The sequence below is a fragment of the Arachis ipaensis genome, chromosome B4, assembly GCF_059453495.1.
Source record: "Arachis ipaensis isolate K30076 ecotype BB chromosome B4, ASM5945349v1, whole genome shotgun sequence".
NCBI classification, from domain to species: Eukaryota; Viridiplantae; Streptophyta; class Magnoliopsida; order Fabales; family Fabaceae; genus Arachis; species Arachis ipaensis.
Window position 1 is genome coordinate 75550536 of NC_142439.1, and position 19308 is coordinate 75569843.

Sequence of the window (19308 nt, forward strand, 5' to 3'; positions counted from 1 at the left end):
TGAAACCTGTATCAATAAATTGAGTGCCATTGTCTGTGGTGATGGAGTAAGGGACTCCAAACCTTGTAATAATATTCCTATATAGAAATTTCTGACTTCTTTGAGCAGTGGCATTGGCTAGGGGCTCTGCCTCAATCCATTTTGTGAAATAGTCCACCCCTACAATGAGGAATTTTACTTGTCCCGATCCTTGAGGAAAGGGTCTGAGGAGGTATAATCCCCATTTTGCGAATGGCCAGGGTGACGTTACACTGATGAACTCTTCTGGTGGGGTGATATGGAAGTTAGCATGCGTTTGACATGATGAACATGTCTTGACGAACTCTGTTGCTTCCTTTTGTAAGGTCGGCCAGAAGAATCCAGCTCGGAGTACCTTTTTGGAAAGAGCTCGTGCCCCCAAGTGGTTACCACACATGCCACTGTGTACTTCTTCCAAGACTTCTTTTGTATTGGAGGTCGGTACACATTTTAGGAGGGGTGTTGAGAACCCTCTCCTGTATAAGATGTCGCCCATCATAGTGTAGTACTGTGCTTCTTGTATTAGACGCTTTGCCTCTTTCTTGTCTATGGGGAGTGTTTCTGTTTTGAGGTATTTGATTTTGGGGGTCATCCACCCCTGATCCTGACCTGATATGGTTAGGAGCTTTTCTTCCTCTAAGATTGATGGGCTTTGCAATGTTTTCTAGACGAGGCTTCTTTTATTGCCCCCTGGTTTGGTGTTGGCTAGTTTTGAGAGTGCATCAGCTCGAGCATTCTGTTCTCGAGGTATATGTTGGATCTCATATTCCCCGAGTTGTCCGAGCTGTTCTCTAGTCTTGTCCATATATTTCTTCATGTTAAGATCTTTATTTTGGTACTTCCCTTCTATTTGTGACGTAACTATTTGAGAATTACTGAAGATGGTGAGCTTTTGAACTCCTACCTCCTTAGCCAACCTCAAACCGGCAAGTAACGCTTCGTATTCAGCTTGATTATTTGAAGCAGAGAAGTCAAACTTTAGTGAGAGTTCGATTTGAGTTCCCTGATTGCTTTCTATTATCACACCTGCCCCACTCCCTGCATTGTTTGAGGATCCGTCCACGTAAAGATTCCATTTTATGGGAGTTCCCAGGGTATTAGTGTACCCAGCAATGAAGTCGGCCAGATACTGTGATTTGATTGTTGTTCAAGATTCATATTGCAAATCGAATTCGAACAACTCGACTGCCCACAGCAGTATTCCCCCGGTTAAGTCTATCTTCTGTAGAATGCCTTTTATGGGCTGGCTAGTCCGAACCTTGATAGTGTGTGCTTGAAAGTAAAGGCGAAGTCGTCGGGAAGTGAGTACGAGAGCATAGGCAAACTTCTCTATCTTTTGATAGTTTAGCTCGGCCCCTTGTAGGGCTTTACTGATGAACTAGATGGATTGCTGTCCGCTTTCGTCCTCTCTAGTTAGTGCTGAGGCTATTGTCCGATTTCCTACTGCCAGGTATAGTACGAGTGCCTCTCCCTCCCGTGGCCGGGTAAGAATGGGTGGTTGCCACAAAAAACTTTTGAAATTCTGGAAGGCCTTTTTGCACTTTTCAGTCCATTCAAACCTCTTTCCCTTCCTTAATGTGGTGTAAAAGGGAGGGATCTTGTGGCCGATCCGGCTAAGAACCTGCACAGAGCTGCCAGTCTTTCGTTGAGCTGTTGTACTTCTTTAACGCAAGTTAGACTTTTCATGTTGACTATTGCCCGGCATTTATCTGGGTTTGCCTCTATTCCTCTCTGTGTGAGCATGAAGCCCAGGAATTTGCCAGCTTCTACCAGGAAGGTACTGATGAGCGGATAATTTATACGCTTTTTGGCATTGTTTTTGGTATGTTTTTAGTAGAATCTAGTTACTTTTAGGGAAGTTTTCATTAGTTTTTATGTTAAATTCACATTTCTGGACTTTACTATGAGTTTGTGTGTTTTCTGTGATTTCAGGTATTTTCTGGCTGAAATTGAGGGACTTGAGCAAAAATCAGATTCAGAGGTTGAAGAAGGACTGCTGATGCTGTTGGATTCTGACCTCCCTGCACTCAAAATGGATTTTCGGGAGCTACAGAACTCAAAATGGCGCGCTTTCAATTGAATTGGAAAGTAGACATCCAGGGCTTTTCAGCAATATATAATAGTCCATACTTTGCCCAAGTTTAAATGATGCAAACTGGCGTTCAACGCCAGCTCTCTGCCCAATTCTGGCGTCCAGCACTAGAAACAAGTTGCAAAGTGGAGTTCAACGCCCAAACTGGCACAAAAGCTGGCGTTCAACTCCAAGAATGACCTCTCCACGTGTAGACTTCAAGCTCAGCCCAAGCACACACCAAGTGGGCTCCGGAAGTGGATTTATGCATCAATTACTTACTTCTGTAAACCCTAGTGACTAGTTTATTATAAATAGAACTTTTTATCATTGTATTCGTAGTCTTGGTTACTCTGGTTCCCCTCTGGGGCCGAGACCAATGAACTCCATTATCACTTATGTATTTTCAACGGTAGAGTTTCTGCACTCCATAGATTAAGGTGTGGAGCTCTGCTGTTCCTCAAAGATTAATGCAAAGTACTACTATTTTCTATTCAATTCATCTTATTTCGCTTCTAAGATATTCATTCGCACTTCAACCTGAATGTGATGAATGTGACAATCATCATCATTCCCTATGAACGCGTGCCTGACAACCACTTCCGTTCTACATTAGATTGAATGAGTATCTCTTAGATCTCTTAATCAGAATCTTCGTGGTATAAGCTAGATTGATGGCGGCATTCATGAGAGTCCGGAAAGTCTAAACCTTGTACGTGGTATTCCGAGTAGGACTCTGGGATTGAATGACTGTGACGAACTCCAAACTCGCGAGTGCTGGGCGTAGTGACAGACTTAAAAGGAAAGTAAATTCTATTCCAGTATGATTGAGAACCTCCAAGATGATTAGCCATGCAGTGACAGCGCATCAGACCATTTTCACAGAGAAGAATAGGATGCAACCAACGACAAGGGTGATGCCTCCAGACGATTAGCCGTGCTGTGACAGAGCATTTGGAGCATTTTCCCGAGAGGATTGAAAGTAGCCATTGGCACCGGTGACATCCTTACATAAAGCCAGCCATAGAAAGGAGTAAGACGGATTGGATGAAGACAGCAGGAAAGCAGAGGTTCAGAGGAATGAATGCATCTCCATACGCTTATCTGAAATTCTCACCAATGATTTACATAAGTATTTCTATCCTTATTTTAGTATTAATTTCGAAAACTCCATAACTATTTTATATCCGCCTGACTGAGATTTACAAGGTGACCATAGCTTGCTTCATACCAACAATCTCCGTGGGATCGACCCTTACTCACATAAGGTTTATTACTTGGACGACCCAGTGCACTTGCTGGTTAGTTATGCGAAGTTGTGAAGATATGTTTAGACCATGGTTCTGTGCATCCGTCTTTGGTGCCATCGCCAGGGAATCAATTTCGAACAATAATTCACAACCTGAGTAACAATTTTGCATACCAAGTTTTTGGCGCCGTTGCCGGGGATTGTTCGAGTTTGGATAACTGACGGTTCATCTTGTTGCTCAGATTAGGTAATTTTCTTTTTGTTTTATTTTCAAAAATTTTTCAAAATTCTTTCAAAAATTTCTCTTTTGTTTTCGAAAAAAAAAATTTAAAATAAAAATGTTTTCAAAAATATATTTTTCTTCAGAATTTTTAAGAATGAATTCTAGTGTTTCATGAAGCATGTGGAAACCTGGCTGGCTGTAAAGCCATGTCTAATTCTTCTGTGTGGGGCATGTCAGGCGTGTCATGTCTGAGTTACATACTAAAGCTTGGCTGGCTATTAAGCCATGCCTGACCCTTTGATTGGAGCTTTAGGCTAAAGAGCATAAGATTCCTGGAATTCATATTAAAAATTTTGGAATCCTTATTTTCCTTTTTCAAAATAATTTTCGAAAAAATTCCAAAAAAAAATTAGAAAATCATAAAAATCAAAAAAATATTTTTGTGTTTCTTGTTTGAGTCATGTGTCATGTTATAAGTTTGGTGTCAATTGCATACTCATCTTGCATTTTTCGAAAATTCATGCATTCATAGTGTTTTCTTCATGATCTTCAAGTTGTTCTTGGTAAGTCTTCTTGTTTGATCTTGATGTTTTCTTGTTTTGTGTTGTATGATGTTTTTCATATGCATTCTTGCATCCATAGAGTCTAAGCATCAAAGATTTCTAAGTTTGGTGTCTTGCATGTTTTCTTTGCATTAAAAATTTTTCAAAAATATGTTCTTGATGTTCATCATGATCTTCATAGTGTTCTTGGTGTTCATCTTGACATTCATAGCATTCTTGCATGCATCACATGTTTTGATCTAAAATTCTCATGCATTGCATAATTTTCATGTTTTTCTCTCTCATCATTAAAAATTCGAAAATAAAAAAAAATATCTTCCCCTTTTTCTCTTAAAATTTCGAAAATTTGGAATTACTTTTTCAAAAATTTTTAAAATCTAGTTGTTTTTATGAGTCAAATCAAATTTTCAATTTAAAAATCTCATCTTTTTCAAAATCTTTTTCAAAAATCAAATCTTTTTCATTTTTCTGAGTTATTTTCGAAAATTTCAAAAATATTTTTCAAAAATATTTTTCTTAATTTTACATCATATTTTCGAAAATAACATCATCAATTAATGTTTTGATTCAAAAATTTCAAGTTTGTTACTTACTTGTTAAGAAAGATTCAAACTTTAAGTTCTAGAATCATATCTTGTGATTTCTTGTGAATCAAGTCATTAATTGAGATTTTAAAAATCAAATCTTTTTCAAAAACTAATTTCTATCATATCTTTTCAAAAATATCTTCTTATCTTACCTTTTTCAAAAAAGTGATTGCAAAATATCTTTTCTAACTCCTTAACTTCTTATCTTTTCAAAATTTGTTTCAACTAACTAACTAACTTTTTGTTTGTTTCTTACCTTTTTCAAAACTACCTAACTAACTCTCTCTCTCTAATTTTCGAAAAAAATCTTCCCTCTTTTTCAAAATTTCTTTTTAATTAGACTAATTATTTTATTTTTTATTTGAATTTTCGAAAAACTACTAACATTTTTCAAAAACTATTTTCGAAAATTACTAACTCTTTTTCAAAAATTATTTTCGAAAATTCTCTGCTCCTATCATCACCTTTGTGTTTGGATTCTTCATTCTTCTTCACCCCTATTCCTTTTCTTCTACTAACAATAAGGAACCTCTTTACTGTGACATAGAGGATTCCTCTTCTTTCTTTTTCTCTTCTCTTTCTTATGAGCAGGGACAAAGAAAAAGGCATTCTTGTTGAAGTTGATCCAGAACCTGAAAGGACTCTGAAGAGAAAACTAAGAGAAGCTAAATTACAACAATACAGAGACAACCTTATTGAAAATTTCGAACAAGTAAAGGAGATGGCAGCCGAACCCAACAACAATAATGCAAGGAGAATGCTTGGTGACTTTACTGCACCTAATTCCAATTTACATAGAAGAAGCATCTCCATTCCTACCATTGGAGCAAACAATTTTGAGCTGAAACCTCAGCTAGTTTCTCTGATGCAGCAGAACTGCAAGTTTCATGGATGTCCATCTGAAGATCCTTTTTAGTTCTTAACTGAATTCTTGCAGATCTGTGATACTGTTAAGACTAATGGAGTAGATCCTGAAGTCAACAGGCTCATGCTTTTCCCTTTTGCTGTAAGAGACAGAGCTAGAATATGGTTGGACTCTCAACCCAAAGACAGCCTGAACTCTTGGGATAAGCTGGTCACGGCTTTCTTAGCCAAGTTCTTTCCTCCTCAAAAGCTGAGCAAGCTTAGAGCTGATGTTCAAACCTTCAGACAGAAAGAAGGTGAACCCCTCTATGAAGCTTGGGAAAGATACAAGCAGCTGACCAAAAAGTGTCCTTCTGACATGCTTTCAGAATGGACCATCCTGGATATATTCTATGATGGTTTATCTGAGCTATCAAAGATGTCATTGGATACTTCTGCAGGTGGATCCATTCACCTAAAGAAAATGCCTGCAGAAGCTCAAGAACTCATTGACATGGTTGCTAATAACCAGTTTATGTACACTTCTGAGAGGAATCCTGTGAGTAATGGGACGCCTATGAAGAATGGAGTTCTTGAAATTGATACTCTGAATGCCATATTGGCTCAGAATAAAATATTGACTCAGTAAGTCAATATGATTTCTCAGAGTCTGAATGGAATGCAAGCTGCATCCAACAGTACTCAAGAGGCATCTTCTGAGGAAGAAGCTTATGATCCTGAGAACCCTGCAATAGCAGAGTTAAAATACATGGGTGAACCATATGGAAACACCTACAATCCATCATGGAGAAATCACCCAAATCTCTCATGGAAGGATCAAAAGCCTCAACAAAGCTTTAATAATGGTGGAAGAAACAGGTTTAGCAATAGCAAGCCTTTTCCATCATCCACTCAGCAACAGACAGAGAATTCTGAGCAGAATCCATCTAGCTTAGCAAATTTAGTCTCTGATCTATCTAAGGCCACTGTAAGTTTCATGAATGAAACAAGGTCTTCCATTAGAAATTTGGAAGCACAAGTGGGCCAGCTGAATAAAAGGATCACTGAAATCCCTCCTAGTACTCTCCCAAGCAATACAGAAGAGAATCCAAAAGGAGAGTGCAAGGCCATTGAATTAATTACCATGGCCGAACCCACAAGAGAGGAGAAAGACGTGAATTCCAAGGAGGAAGACCTCCTGGGACGTCCAGTGATCAATAAGGAGCTTCCCTCTGAGGAACCTAAGGAATCTGAGACTCATCTAGAGACCATAGAGATTCCATTGAACCTCCTTATGCCATTCATGAGCTCTGATGAGTATTCCTCTTCTGAAGAGAATGAGGATGTTACTGAAGAGCAAACTGCCAAGTTCCTTGGTGCAATCAAGAAGCTGAATGCCAAATTATTTGGCATTGAAACTTGGGAAGATGAACCTCCCTTGTTCACCAATAAACTAAGTGATCTGGATCAACTGACATTGCCTCAGAAGAAACAGAATCCTGGAAAGTTCTTAATACCTTGTACCATAGGCACCATGATCTTTAAGGCTCTGTGTGACCTTGGTTCAGGAATAAACCTCATGCCCCTCTCTGTAATAGAGAAACTGGGAATCTTTGGGGTGCAAGCTACTAATATCTCATTAGAGATGGCAGACAATTCAAGAAAACAGGCTTATGGACAAGTAGAGGACGTGTTAGTAAAGGTTGAAGGCCTTTACATCCCTGCTGATTTCATAGTCTTGGATACTGGAAAGGAAGAGGATGAATCTATCATCCTAGGAAGACCTTTCCTAGCCACAGCAAGAGCTGTGATTGATGTGGATAGAGGAGAATTGATCCTTCAATTAAATAAGGACAACCTTGTGTTTACAACTCAAGGATCTCTCTCTGCATCCATGGAGAGGAAGCAGAAAAAGCTTCTCTCAAAGCAGAGTCAACCAAAGCCCCCACGGTCAAACTCTAAGTTTGGTGTTGGGAGGCCACAACCAAACTCTAAGTTTGGTGTCAAACCCCCATATCCAAACTCTAAGTTTGGTGTTGAGAGGTCTCAACAAAGCTCTGCACATCTGTGAGGCTCCATGAGAGCCCACTGTCAAGCTATTGACATTAAAGAAGTGCTTGTTGGGAGGCAACCCAATATTTATTTATCTAATTTTATTTTTGTTTTTCATGTTTTCTTAGGTTCATGAACATGTGGAGTCACAAAATAAACGAAAAATTTAGAAACAGAATCAAAAACAGCGATAGAAAAATCACACCCTGGAGGAAGCACCTGTCTGGCGTTCAATGCCAGAACAGAGCATGGTTCGGGCGCTGAATGCCAGAATTGCACCCTGGAGAAGAGCTGGCGCTGAATGCCCAGAACAAGCATGGTTCTGGCGTTCAACGCTAGAAATGGGCAACAAATGGGCGTTGAACGCCCAAAATGGGCACCAACCTGGCGCTGAATGCCCAGAGTTGTGTGCAAGAGCATTTTACATGCCTAATTTGGTGCAAGGTTGTAAATCCTTGAACACCTCAGGATCTGTGGACCCCACAGGATCATCTCAGGATCTGTGGACCCCATAGGATCCCCACCTACCTCCACTCACTCTCTTCTCTCTTCTCAATCATCCTCTATTCCCAATAAACACTCTTCCCTAAAACCCTTCACCTATCACCTCCATCTCTCTTCCCTATTAACCCTTTACCACTCACATCCACCCACTCTTCCCCATAAATCTACCCAATAAACTCCACCTACCTTCAAAATTCAAATCAATTTCCCACCCATATGGCCGAACCTTAATGATGCGCATAAACGTGTTATGCTACGATTTAGGAAATTGCACGATCGGCAAAATTCCTTCCGGCAAGTGCACCGGTTATCGTCGTCAAGTAAAAACTCACAATAGAGTGAGGTCGAATCCCACAAGGATTGGTTGAGTGAGCAATTCGGATTAGAAGTGTGTTCTAGTTGAGCGGAATCAAGATTTGAGATGAGAATTGCGGAATGTAAAATTGGCGGGAAAAGTAAATGACAAGAAAATTAAATGGCTGAATCTTAAATTGCATGAATTAAAGAGCAGAATGTAAATTGCTGAAAGTAAAAGGGAATGGGGATGATTGCAAGAATTGAATTGCGGAATGTAAAGAGAAAGTGGAAATCAGAAATGGGGAATTCATTGGGTTTAGGAGATATTGAAATCTCCGAATCAAAACATGTAAATCTCTTCCTCAACCAATGCATTCATTGAATTTTGCTTGGCAATCTTATATGATTGGATCCCAATTCCTTGGCTCACCAATGCTCTCTAAAAACAAACAAATTCCCAATCCCTTGGTTTAAATGTTCATAAGAAGAGATGATGCTTGATCACTGATTATACCACACAATTTCATGAACCACAATTTGGTAGGATTACATGTCACAATATCCATCCAAACCCCAATCCAATCCACTGTGAGAAAGCTTCTCTAGCATGAATCCTCCATTCCTTTCCCAAGGCTCCGAAGGATTCCAAGTATGAGTAGTCTCTTTCCCAAGACAACTACTCAATGGAATTAGATCGAGAAGCTTTCTAACAAAATTCAAGAGAAAAGATTGAAGAAGAAGATAAACTATTATTGATTCATTGAATTACAATAGAGCTCCCTAACCCAATGAAAGGGGGTTTAGTGAATCATAGCTCTGAATTCAATTACAAAGAAAAAGAAACTAGCTAAAAGTGAAAGTAAAAGTCCTTCTTTCTAACTTAACTTCTATCCTATTTATACACTTTCTATATTGAGCTTCAGTTGTGCTTCTTGGGCTTTGAGGCCTCTCCTTGCTTTCCTTTTGTCTTGGGTTTATGATCCATAATCTTGATGAGGTTGTTGATCCAAATCCTGTAACATTTATTGAGCCAACTTAGTGATAATCAAATAATGGCACATGACTCAATAAATGAGATTTCAAACTCATCAATCCCTCAGGCCCAATCCCATAAACCATGATATTCAATTGGGTTTCATACCAAAGTAAGTTTAAGTTAATAATTGTGCTCAAAGACTAACTTAAATCACAATATTTTTGGCCCAGAAACCTTTTTTCAAGAGTGGCGTTTAAGTTGTAGTTTAAGCTTAAACTGCAACTTAAACGCCAGACACTTCCAGTGATGCCATTTGTAGAAGCACGTTTAAGCTTCAGTTAAGGTTAAACTGAAGCTTAAACGTGGAAATGGAAGAAGGTAGCCCTGGAGAGTCATGTAGTCGAACACGTTTAAGCTTCAGTTTAAGGTTAAACTGAAACTTAAACGTGGAGATAGGAAGGGCAGCCCTGGAGGTCAAACACGTTTAACCTCCAGTTTGAGGTCAAACTGGAGGTTAAACGTGGAAAAGGGTGGAGGCATACTGGAGGTCGAACACGTTTAACCTCCAGTTTGAGGTCAAACTGGAGGTTAAACGTGGAAGCTTGGAATGGTGGCCCTGGAGGTGTCGAACACGTTTAACCTCCAGTTTGGGGTCAAACTGGAGGTTAAACGTGGAGATGGAGAGAGCAACCCTGGAGTGAAAAAACTATCGAACACGTTTAAGCTCCAGTTTGAGTCAAACTGGAGCTTAAACGTGGAATGGCCCCTGGTACTCTTCCTGGTTCTGGCGTTTAACCTCCAGTTTGAGGTCAAACTGGAGGTTAAACGTGGAACTCCTCCCTGGGTGGCATACTCATTCTGGCGTTTAACCTCCAGTTTGAGGTCAAACTGGAGGTTAAACGTGGAATGCTCCTTAAGTGAGGCTTTTCATTCTGGCGTTTAACCTCCAGTTTGAGGTCAAACTGGAGGTTAAACTTCAATCCCAGCATTTCTTATCCTTCATGATTTTGGCGTTTAAGCTCCAGTTTAGGCTTAAACTGGAACTTAAACTCCACATGTGATATTCAAGCTTCCTTTATTGATTTTGTTGCTTCCTTGCTTAGCCTCTTCTTCCCTGAAATCATCCAAACAATTGCATCAAAGTCTTGCAAAATTTCATGAGAAATCTTTCATTCATAGCATTTAAGTAATATAACTAACACTCATGGAATTTGCATCAAAATCATATTGTTTGGATGGTTCATTACTTTGTTCTTCATTTAACCATTTTTGGTTACTTTAAGCTCAAGAAAATGCATAAAATAACTAAAACTAACAGAAAAATGCCAGTGAAACTAGCCTATGATGCCTTGGCATCACAACACCAAACTTAATACTTGCTTGTCCCTAAGCAAGTCCTGAGTTATTTGAGAAGAAAGTATGAACAGAAAGTAATTACATTGGCTATATTAGCAAGCATTTGAAGTTCATCAGAAGGGTTCTATGCAGAAAGTTGCAGCATCACTTTTTCATACTTATCAGGTAGGATTATCACTTTTTCATTGCATCCGTCAAAAATTGCTATGGCCTCCTGTTATTCTTATGTCTTTGGCACTTCTCTTTTGTTTTTCTTTTCTTTTTCTTAGAGCTTCTTTTGCTCCTTGTTTGCTTAGTGTCATGTGTTGCACAAGCCTTTGGCATTTTCTTTTTCTTATCAGTGCACTACACATATCCACTTTAGGCATTTTAGTTCACATTTCTTCTTGAGACATTGGTGCCCAGCACCTCTTTGTGTGACTAAATGTTTTGTATTGAGGTTGCTCTTGATAATGGACTTTTGGTTGATAATCCCGGGTTAGTTAACCCAAGTTACCAAGTGTTGAAACACTCCTCAGAACCTATTCATCCAAGCATATCCTTAATACATAAACACCACAGGCATTTGTCTCAGAAGTTCAAACCATTGGTGCCTAGCTTATTTTCTCAATTTTTTTGCTTTTTGGTTGCCTTTTTCCGTGGCTTTTTCTTTTCCTTTTTCTTTCTTTTTCATGGCCAAAGACATTTATTCATCAAGATCCATAGACAATTTTTACTTCTACATAAAAAATGATAATTCTACACTCTAATTTTAGTGATGTGACTAAACAATCAAGCATGCATACCACCACTTAATTCTACTTGATTTGTCACTAATTTAGCCAAGTTACTTTTGTTCAAGCTTTTCTTTTATTTTTGGAAACAGAACAAGCATGGCAGGCACTTGTTTAAGAAGGTGAAGTTATATCCAAACATCTAAGCATTCACTTTATTCAAAGCAATTAACAAAAAAAACTACACATTCCAGAAAGAGTCAACATTTACAGTTTAAACCAGAACACGCATGCTTTTGTTTAACCTTTTTAAAGAATTATCAAGGAATAATACCACCTTGTGAAATTCCTTGTTTTCTCTTTGTTGTCAGGAAACACTTTGATTTCTCCTTCTTCTTCCTAAATGTTGCTTCATGCTTTAAGGTTCTTGTTTCCTTTCCTGCAAAGAGTAATGAAGTTGCTTGCTCCTCAAGCACTTAAGTGGTTAGCTCAACTATGTGTGGGTAAGTATCGGATTCTTAAGTTGGTGTGTGAACACCAAACTTAGTCTCCCACTTACTTCTCTGTGTTCTTTGAATCCTTGAGTTATCTTGGAATGATGTTGCTACTAAGGGTTTTAAGCATTTCTGTGACTGCTTAGAATAGTTGTTCCTTTCACATAATTCAAAGGTTGTTGTGTTCAGTTGATCTTTATGGTGGAACACCAAACTTAGAGTCACACATTCCCCTTTGACTTATGGATCCATGAATTCATTGTTTGGTGTGAAACACCAAACTTAATTCTTTGCAATGCATAGAAACTACTTTACCCCTTTTATTGAAACAAATAAAAGAAACAGCAAAAAGGTATTACCTCAGGTTGGGTTGCCTCCCAACAAGCGCTTGTTTAACGTCATTAGCTTGACGGTCAGCTTCCTTGTTAGGGTGGATTGTAGTGCTTGACGTCCTCTCCTCTCACTATGAAAACGTCCCCTCTTGATTCATTCATGACCTCTAAATGTTCCATAGAAAGAACTTTCTTGATTGTGAACACTTGAGGGAGCTGGGAAGGAATGGTCTTGAGGCCAGGTGGGATTGGCAGATAATGACTTGAGATCACTTTATCTCCCGGAGAAAAACCTTCAGTGGGAATTTTCTTGTTTCTCCATCCTCTTGGCAATCTCCCTATCACTCTTCCCTTTCTCTTGAGGATTTCTTCATTGACCTTTATGTCAGGAGGATCCTTCTGATCTGTTTCCACTGATTCTTGTGACTCTAACTCTTGCAACTCTTGTTTGCCTTCCAATGACTGTTTTAGAGTCTCAGCTGCTGGATTACTTTCCTCCAAACACGGATGGCTACTCTCATCTTTAGGCTTTTCAGATTCTGGTTCAGGCTCAGATGCAGGTTTGAAGACTTTGAAAATGAGCTGTTCATCATGTATTCTCAGAATTAGTTCTCCTTGTTCTACATCTATGAGCGCTCTAGTAGTGGCTAGAAATGGTCTGCCCAGAATGATAGGGTGTAAATAGCTTTCCTCCATGTCCACAATGACAAAGTCTGTGGGGAAATAATAATCTCCTACTTTCACTAGCACATTTTCAACTACCCCTTCAGCTTGCTTCTGAGTTTTGTCAGCCAGTTGTATGATTACATCAGTGGATCTCACCTCGTTCAGTTGTAGCCTCTTCATAAGAGTTAGAGGCATCACATTTATGCTAGCTCCTAGATCACAGAATCCTCTGTCAATTTTTGTTTCCCCTATGATGCAAGGGATATGAAAACTTCCTGGGTCTGTTTTCTTAGAGAGTGTGTCCTTCTTGATGAGAGCACTGCATTCTTTGTTCATTGTTACCGTTTGTCCTCCCTTCAAAACTCTTTTCTTGCTTAACAATTCCTTTAAATACTTGATGTGTGTGGGCATTTGATGAAGAATCTCAAGAAAGGGAATATTGACATGCAGAGAATTAAATGTCTCTAGAAACCTTGAATAGGTTTTCCTTTTTTCACCTCCTCCTAACCTCTCAGGAAATGGTGCTTTTGGTTGGTATACTTCCATCATGCCTTTTTGCAGATCCTTGGCTTGCTCAGTTCCACTTTCCTGCTTAACTTCTTCCACATCTTCTTTCAAGATTTCTGGTTCCTGCTGTGAGGACCTGATTCCTTCTTCTTCTGAGACTTCCTTCAATATGGTGATGGCCTTGCACTCTTCCCATCTTACTCTCTTTTGTTCCCCCTTAGGATTCTTTTCTGTGTCACTAGGGAACACTGCAGTTGATTTGGGTGCCTGTTGAGATAGCTCTCCTACTTGAGATTCCAACCTTTTGAGTTTTTCACCATGGTTTCTTAAGGTAGTTCTCACATCATCCCTGAAGCTCTTCAATTCAATTATGTCTTGGCTCATGGTTGCCATCATTCCTTCCATCCGGTTTAATTGATCTTGAAATTGTTGGTTCGGATTAGGTTGGGTATGTTGATTATTTTGGCCATGATATGATGATTGGGGGTAAGTGTTTTGTGTGGCTTGGTATGATCTTTGGTTGGAGTTTTGGTATGTGGAATTGTTTTGTTGGTTGTGGTTGTAAGGTTTGTGGTTTTGTGGTTGGGTTTGTTGGTTTCCCCACCCAAAGTTTGGGTGGTTTCTCCAGCCTGGGTTGTAAGTGTTGGAGTGTGGATCATATGATTGCCTTTGTTGGTTTCCCACATAGTTAACCTCATCCCAATCACCTCCTTCAATGCCTACTTCCTCTTGATCTTGTGTGTGTATTGCAGCCACTTGCTTTGTTTCTAATTGCCTGGTAAGCTCTGCTAGTTGCTTGGCAAACACCTTGTTTTGGGCTAGAATTGTATCAACATGGTTCAGCTCCATGACTCCCTTAGTGTTGTGCCTTTCTGATGCATAGTAGTACTCATTCTCAGCCACTGTCTCGATCACTTCAATGGCTTCTTCCACGGTCTTTTTCTTGTTCAATGAACCTCCTGATGAATGGTCTACAGCCTTCCTTGATTCATAAGAGAGCCCATCATAGAAGATGTGCAATTGCACCCAATCATGGAACATGTTTGGTGGGCATTTTCTTGTCAAGTCCTTGAATCTCTCCCATGCCTCGTAGAGAGTTTCACCATCTTGTTGTCTAAAAGTCTGGACCTCAGATCGAAGCCTATTGACCTTTTGTGGAGGGTAGAAACGTGCCAGAAACTTGCCTTCCACCTCATCCCATGTGGTTAGACTCCCCCTTGGGAATGATTCCAGCCACTTAGCTGCCTTGTCCCTAAGTGAAAATGGGAACAAGAGCAGTTTATAGGCATCTTCCTGGACTCCATTGGACTTCACAGTGTCACAAATTCTCAGGAATTTTGTGAGATGTTGGTTTGGGTCTTCATTAGCACTTCCTCCAAAGGAACAATGATTTTCCACCAATGATATTAGCTGTGGCTTGAGCTCAAAATTGTTGGCCTGAATGGGTGGTTTCTGGATGCTACTACCACAATTCCCAGAGGTTGGGTTTATGTATGAACTAAGAACCCTCCTCTCAGGAATGGCATTGTTTCCATCAGCTCTCTCATGGTTGTGAACTTCTCTATCCATGTTGAGATCTAGAGCTTCCTCAAAATTGTCCTCAGATTCTCCTTCAGATTCCTCTTCTCCCACTACTCTCTTCCCTCTTGCTTCCCTTCTAAGTCTATGAAGGGTCCTTTCCGGTTCGGTATATGGAGGAGTTGATGTCTCTCCTCTCCTACCTGTCATACAAGAACACAGCTCAAACACAAACAGGTAAAATACTCTTGGTTAATGGAAGAGTATGGTCAGCTCAATTGAGGAATTAATTCAAACAGTTAGTGAGTCAGTGAGTTAGTTGCATGAATTTAAAGGCATAAAGAAGGAAAGCATGTAACCAAGTGCAGAAATTAAAATTCAACAAGTATTTAGAACAGAATTAACAAAGCAAGAGAAAATTGCTCAATCTAGTTAGCTTCCAATTTGAGAATTGTCAATCGAAAACCAATCCCCGGCAACGGCGCCATAAACTTGATGCGCATAAACGTGTTATGCTACGATTTAGGAAATTGCACGATCGGCAAAATTCCTTCCGGCAAGTGCACCGGTTATCGTCGTCAAGTAAAAACTCACAATAGAGTGAGGTCGAATCCCACAAGGATTGGTTGAGTGAGCAATTCGGATTAGAAGTGTGTTCTAGTTGAGCGGAATCAAGATTTGAGATGAGAATTGCGGAATGTAAAATTGGCGGGAAAAGTAAATGACAAGAAAATTAAATGGCTGAATCTTAAATTGCATGAATTAAAGAGCAGAATGTAAATTGCTGAAAGTAAAAGGGAATGGGGATGATTGCAAGAATTGAATTGCGGAATGTAAAGAGAAAGTGGAAATCAGAAATGGGGAATTCATTGGGTTTAGGAGATATTGAAATCTCCGAATCAAAACATGTAAATCTCTTCCTCAACCAATGCATTCATTGAATTTTGCTTGGCAATCTTATATGATTGGATCCCAATTCCTTGGCTCACCAATGCTCTCTAAAAACAAACAAATTCCCAATCCCTTGGTTTAAATGTTCATAAGAAGAGATGATGCTTGATCACTGATTATACCACACAATTTCATGAACCACAATTTGGTAGGATTACATGTCACAATATCCATCCAAACCCCAATCCAATCCACTGTGAGAAAGCTTCTCTAGCATGAATCCTCCATTCCTTTCCCAAGGCTCCGAAGGATTCCAAGTATGAGTAGTCTCTTTCCCAAGACAACTACTCAATGGAATTAGATCGAGAAGCTTTCTAACAAAATTCAAGAGAAAAGATTGAAGAAGAAGATAAACTATTATTGATTCATTGAATTACAATAGAGCTCCCTAACCCAATGAAAGGGGGTTTAGTGAATCATAGCTCTGAATTCAATTACAAAGAAAAAGAAACTAGCTAAAAGTGAAAGTAAAAGTCCTTCTTTCTAACTTAACTTCTATCCTATTTATACACTTTCTATATTGAGCTTCAGTTGTGCTTCTTGGGCTTTGAGGCCTCTCCTTGCTTTCCTTTTGTCTTGGGTTTATGATCCATAATCTTGATGAGGTTGTTGATCCAAATCCTGTAACATTTATTGAGCCAACTTAGTGATAATCAAATAATGGCACATGACTCAATAAATGAGATTTCAAACTCATCAATCCCTCAGGCCCAATCCCATAAACCATGATATTCAATTGGGTTTCATACCAAAGTAAGTTTAAGTTAATAATTGTGCTCAAAGACTAACTTAAATCACAATATTTTTGGCCCAGAAACCTTTTTTCAAGAGTGGCGTTTAAGTTGTAGTTTAAGCTTAAACTGCAACTTAAACGCCAGACACTTCCAGTGATGCCATTTGTAGAAGCACGTTTAAGCTTCAGTTAAGGTTAAACTGAAGCTTAAACGTGGAAATGGAAGAAGGTAGCCCTGGAGAGTCATGTAGTCGAACACGTTTAAGCTTCAGTTTAAGGTTAAACTGAAACTTAAACGTGGAGATAGGAAGGGCAGCCTTGGAGGTCGAACACGTTTAACCTCCAGTTTGAGGTCAAACTGGAGGTTAAACGTGGAAAAGGGTGGAGGCATACTGGAGGTCGAACACGTTTAACCTCCAGTTTGAGGTCAAACTGGAGGTTAAACGTGGAAGCTTGGAATGGTGGCCCTGGAGGTGTCGAACACGTTTAACCTCCAGTTTGGGGTCAAACTGGAGGTTAAACGTGGAGATGGAGAGAGCAACCCTGGAGTGAAAAAACTATCGAACACGTTTAAGCTCCAGTTTGAGTCAAACTGGAGCTTAAACGTGGAATGGCCCCTGGTACTCTTCCTGGTTCTGGCGTTTAACCTCCAGTTTGAGGTCAAACTGGAGGTTAAACGTGGAACTCCTCCCTGGGTGGCATACTCATTCTGGCGTTTAACCTCCAGTTTGAGGTCAAACTGGAGGTTAAACGTGGAATGCTCCTTAAGTGAGGCTTTTCATTCTGGCGTTTAACCTCCAGTTTGAGGTCAAACTGGAGGTTAAACTTCAATCCCAGCATTTCTTATCCTTCATGATTTTGGCGTTTAAGCTCCAGTTTAGGCTTAAACTGGAACTTAAACTCCACATGTGATATTCAAGCTTCCTTTATTGATTTTGTTGCTTCCTTGCTTAGCCTCTTCTTCCCTGAAATCATCCAAACAATTGCATCAAAGTCTTGCAAAATTTCATGAGAAATCTTTCATTCATAGCATTTAAGTAATATAACTAACACTCATGGAATTTGCATCAAAATCATATTGTTTGGATGGTTCATTACTTTGTTCTTCATTTAACCATTTTTGGTTACTTTAAGCTCAAGAAAATGCATAAAATAACTAAAACTAACAGAAAAATGCCAGTGAAACTAGCCTATGATGCCTTGGCATCACTTAACCCCCCCTCCCTTCCCTATATAAAGCCAACACAACCCTCTCTTCTCTTCTTGGCCGAAACACACCTCCCCCCTCTTCTCTATCTTTTCTTCTTCTTCTTCATCTAATTCTTTATTTTCTTGCTCGAGGGCGAGCAATATTCTAAGTTTGGTGTGGTAAAAGCATAAGCTTTTTTGTTTTTCCATTACCATTGATGGCACCTAAGACCGGAGAATCCTCTAGAAAAGGGAAAGGGAAGACAAAAACTTCCACCTCCGAGTCATGGGAGATGGAAAGATTCATCTCCAAAGCTCATCAAGACCACTTTTATGATGTTGTGGCCAAGAAGAAGGTGATCCCTGAGGTCCCTTTCAAACTCAAAAGAAATGAGTATCCAGAGATCCGACATGAAATTCAAAGAAGAGGATGGGAAGTTCTAACAAATCCCATCTAACAAGTCGGCATCCTAATGGTTCAAGAGTTCTATGCCAATGCATGGATCACCAAGAACCATGATCAAAGTAAGAACCCGGATCCAAAGAACTATGTTTCAATGGTTTGGGGGAAATACTTGGATTTTAGTCTAGAAAATGTGAGGTTGGCGTTTAACTTGCCTATGATGCAAGGAGATGAACGCCCCTACACTAGAAGGGTCAACTTTAATCAAAGGTTGGACCAAGTCCTCATGGACATATGTGTGGAAGGAGCTCAATGGAAGATTGACTCAAAAGGCAAGCCGGTTCAACTAAGAAGATTGGACCTCAAGCCTGTGGCTAGAGGATGGTTGGAGTTCATTCAACGCTCCATCATCCCCACTAGCAACCGATCTGAAGTTACTGTGGATCGGGCTATCATGATCCATAGCATCATGATTGGAGAAGAAGTAGAGGTTCATGAAGACATCTCCCTTGAACTCTACAAAATAGCCGAAAAGCCCTCTCCTGGGGCAAGGCTAGCTTTTCCTCATCTTATCTGCCATCTATGTTACTCAGCTGGAGCTTCCATAGAAGGAGACATTCACATTGAGGAAGAGAAGCCCATCACTAAGAAAAAGATGGAGCAAGCAAGAGAGCCCATTCATGGAGCTCAAGAGGCGCAGGAAGCTCATCACCATGAGATCCCGGAGATGCCTCATATGCATTTTCCTCCACAAAACTATTTGGAGCAAATCAACACCTCCCTAGGAGAATTAAGTTCCAACATGGGACAACTAAGGGTGGAACATCAAGAGCACTCCATCATCCTTCATGAAATAAGAGAAGATCAAAAAGCAATGAGGGAGGAGAAACAAAGACAAGGAAGAGACATAGAAGAGCTCAAGGACATCATTGGTTCCTCAAGAAGGAAACGCCACCATCACTAAGGTGGATTCATTCCTTGTTCTTATTTCTTCTGTTTTTCGTTTTCTCTATGTTAAGTGCTTATCTATGTTTGTGTCTTCATTACATGATCATTAGTAGTTA

At 39.7% G+C, this 19308-nt stretch overlaps 2 non-coding genes across 2 annotated transcripts; one reads left to right on the plus strand and one right to left on the minus strand.

Moving 5' to 3' along the window:
• Positions 1–5831: 5831 nt before the first annotated feature.
• LOC148567982 (small nucleolar RNA R71) lies at positions 5832–5939 on the minus strand. Its single transcript, XR_015882394.1, has one exon. It is a non-coding gene; the product is annotated as a small nucleolar RNA R71 (small nucleolar RNA).
• An 8551-nt stretch (positions 5940–14490) lies between these two features.
• Positions 14491–14594, plus strand: LOC148567983 (small nucleolar RNA R71). The gene has a single exon (XR_015881888.1). It is a non-coding gene; the product is annotated as a small nucleolar RNA R71 (small nucleolar RNA).
• The last annotated feature ends 4714 nt before the right edge of the window (positions 14595–19308 follow it).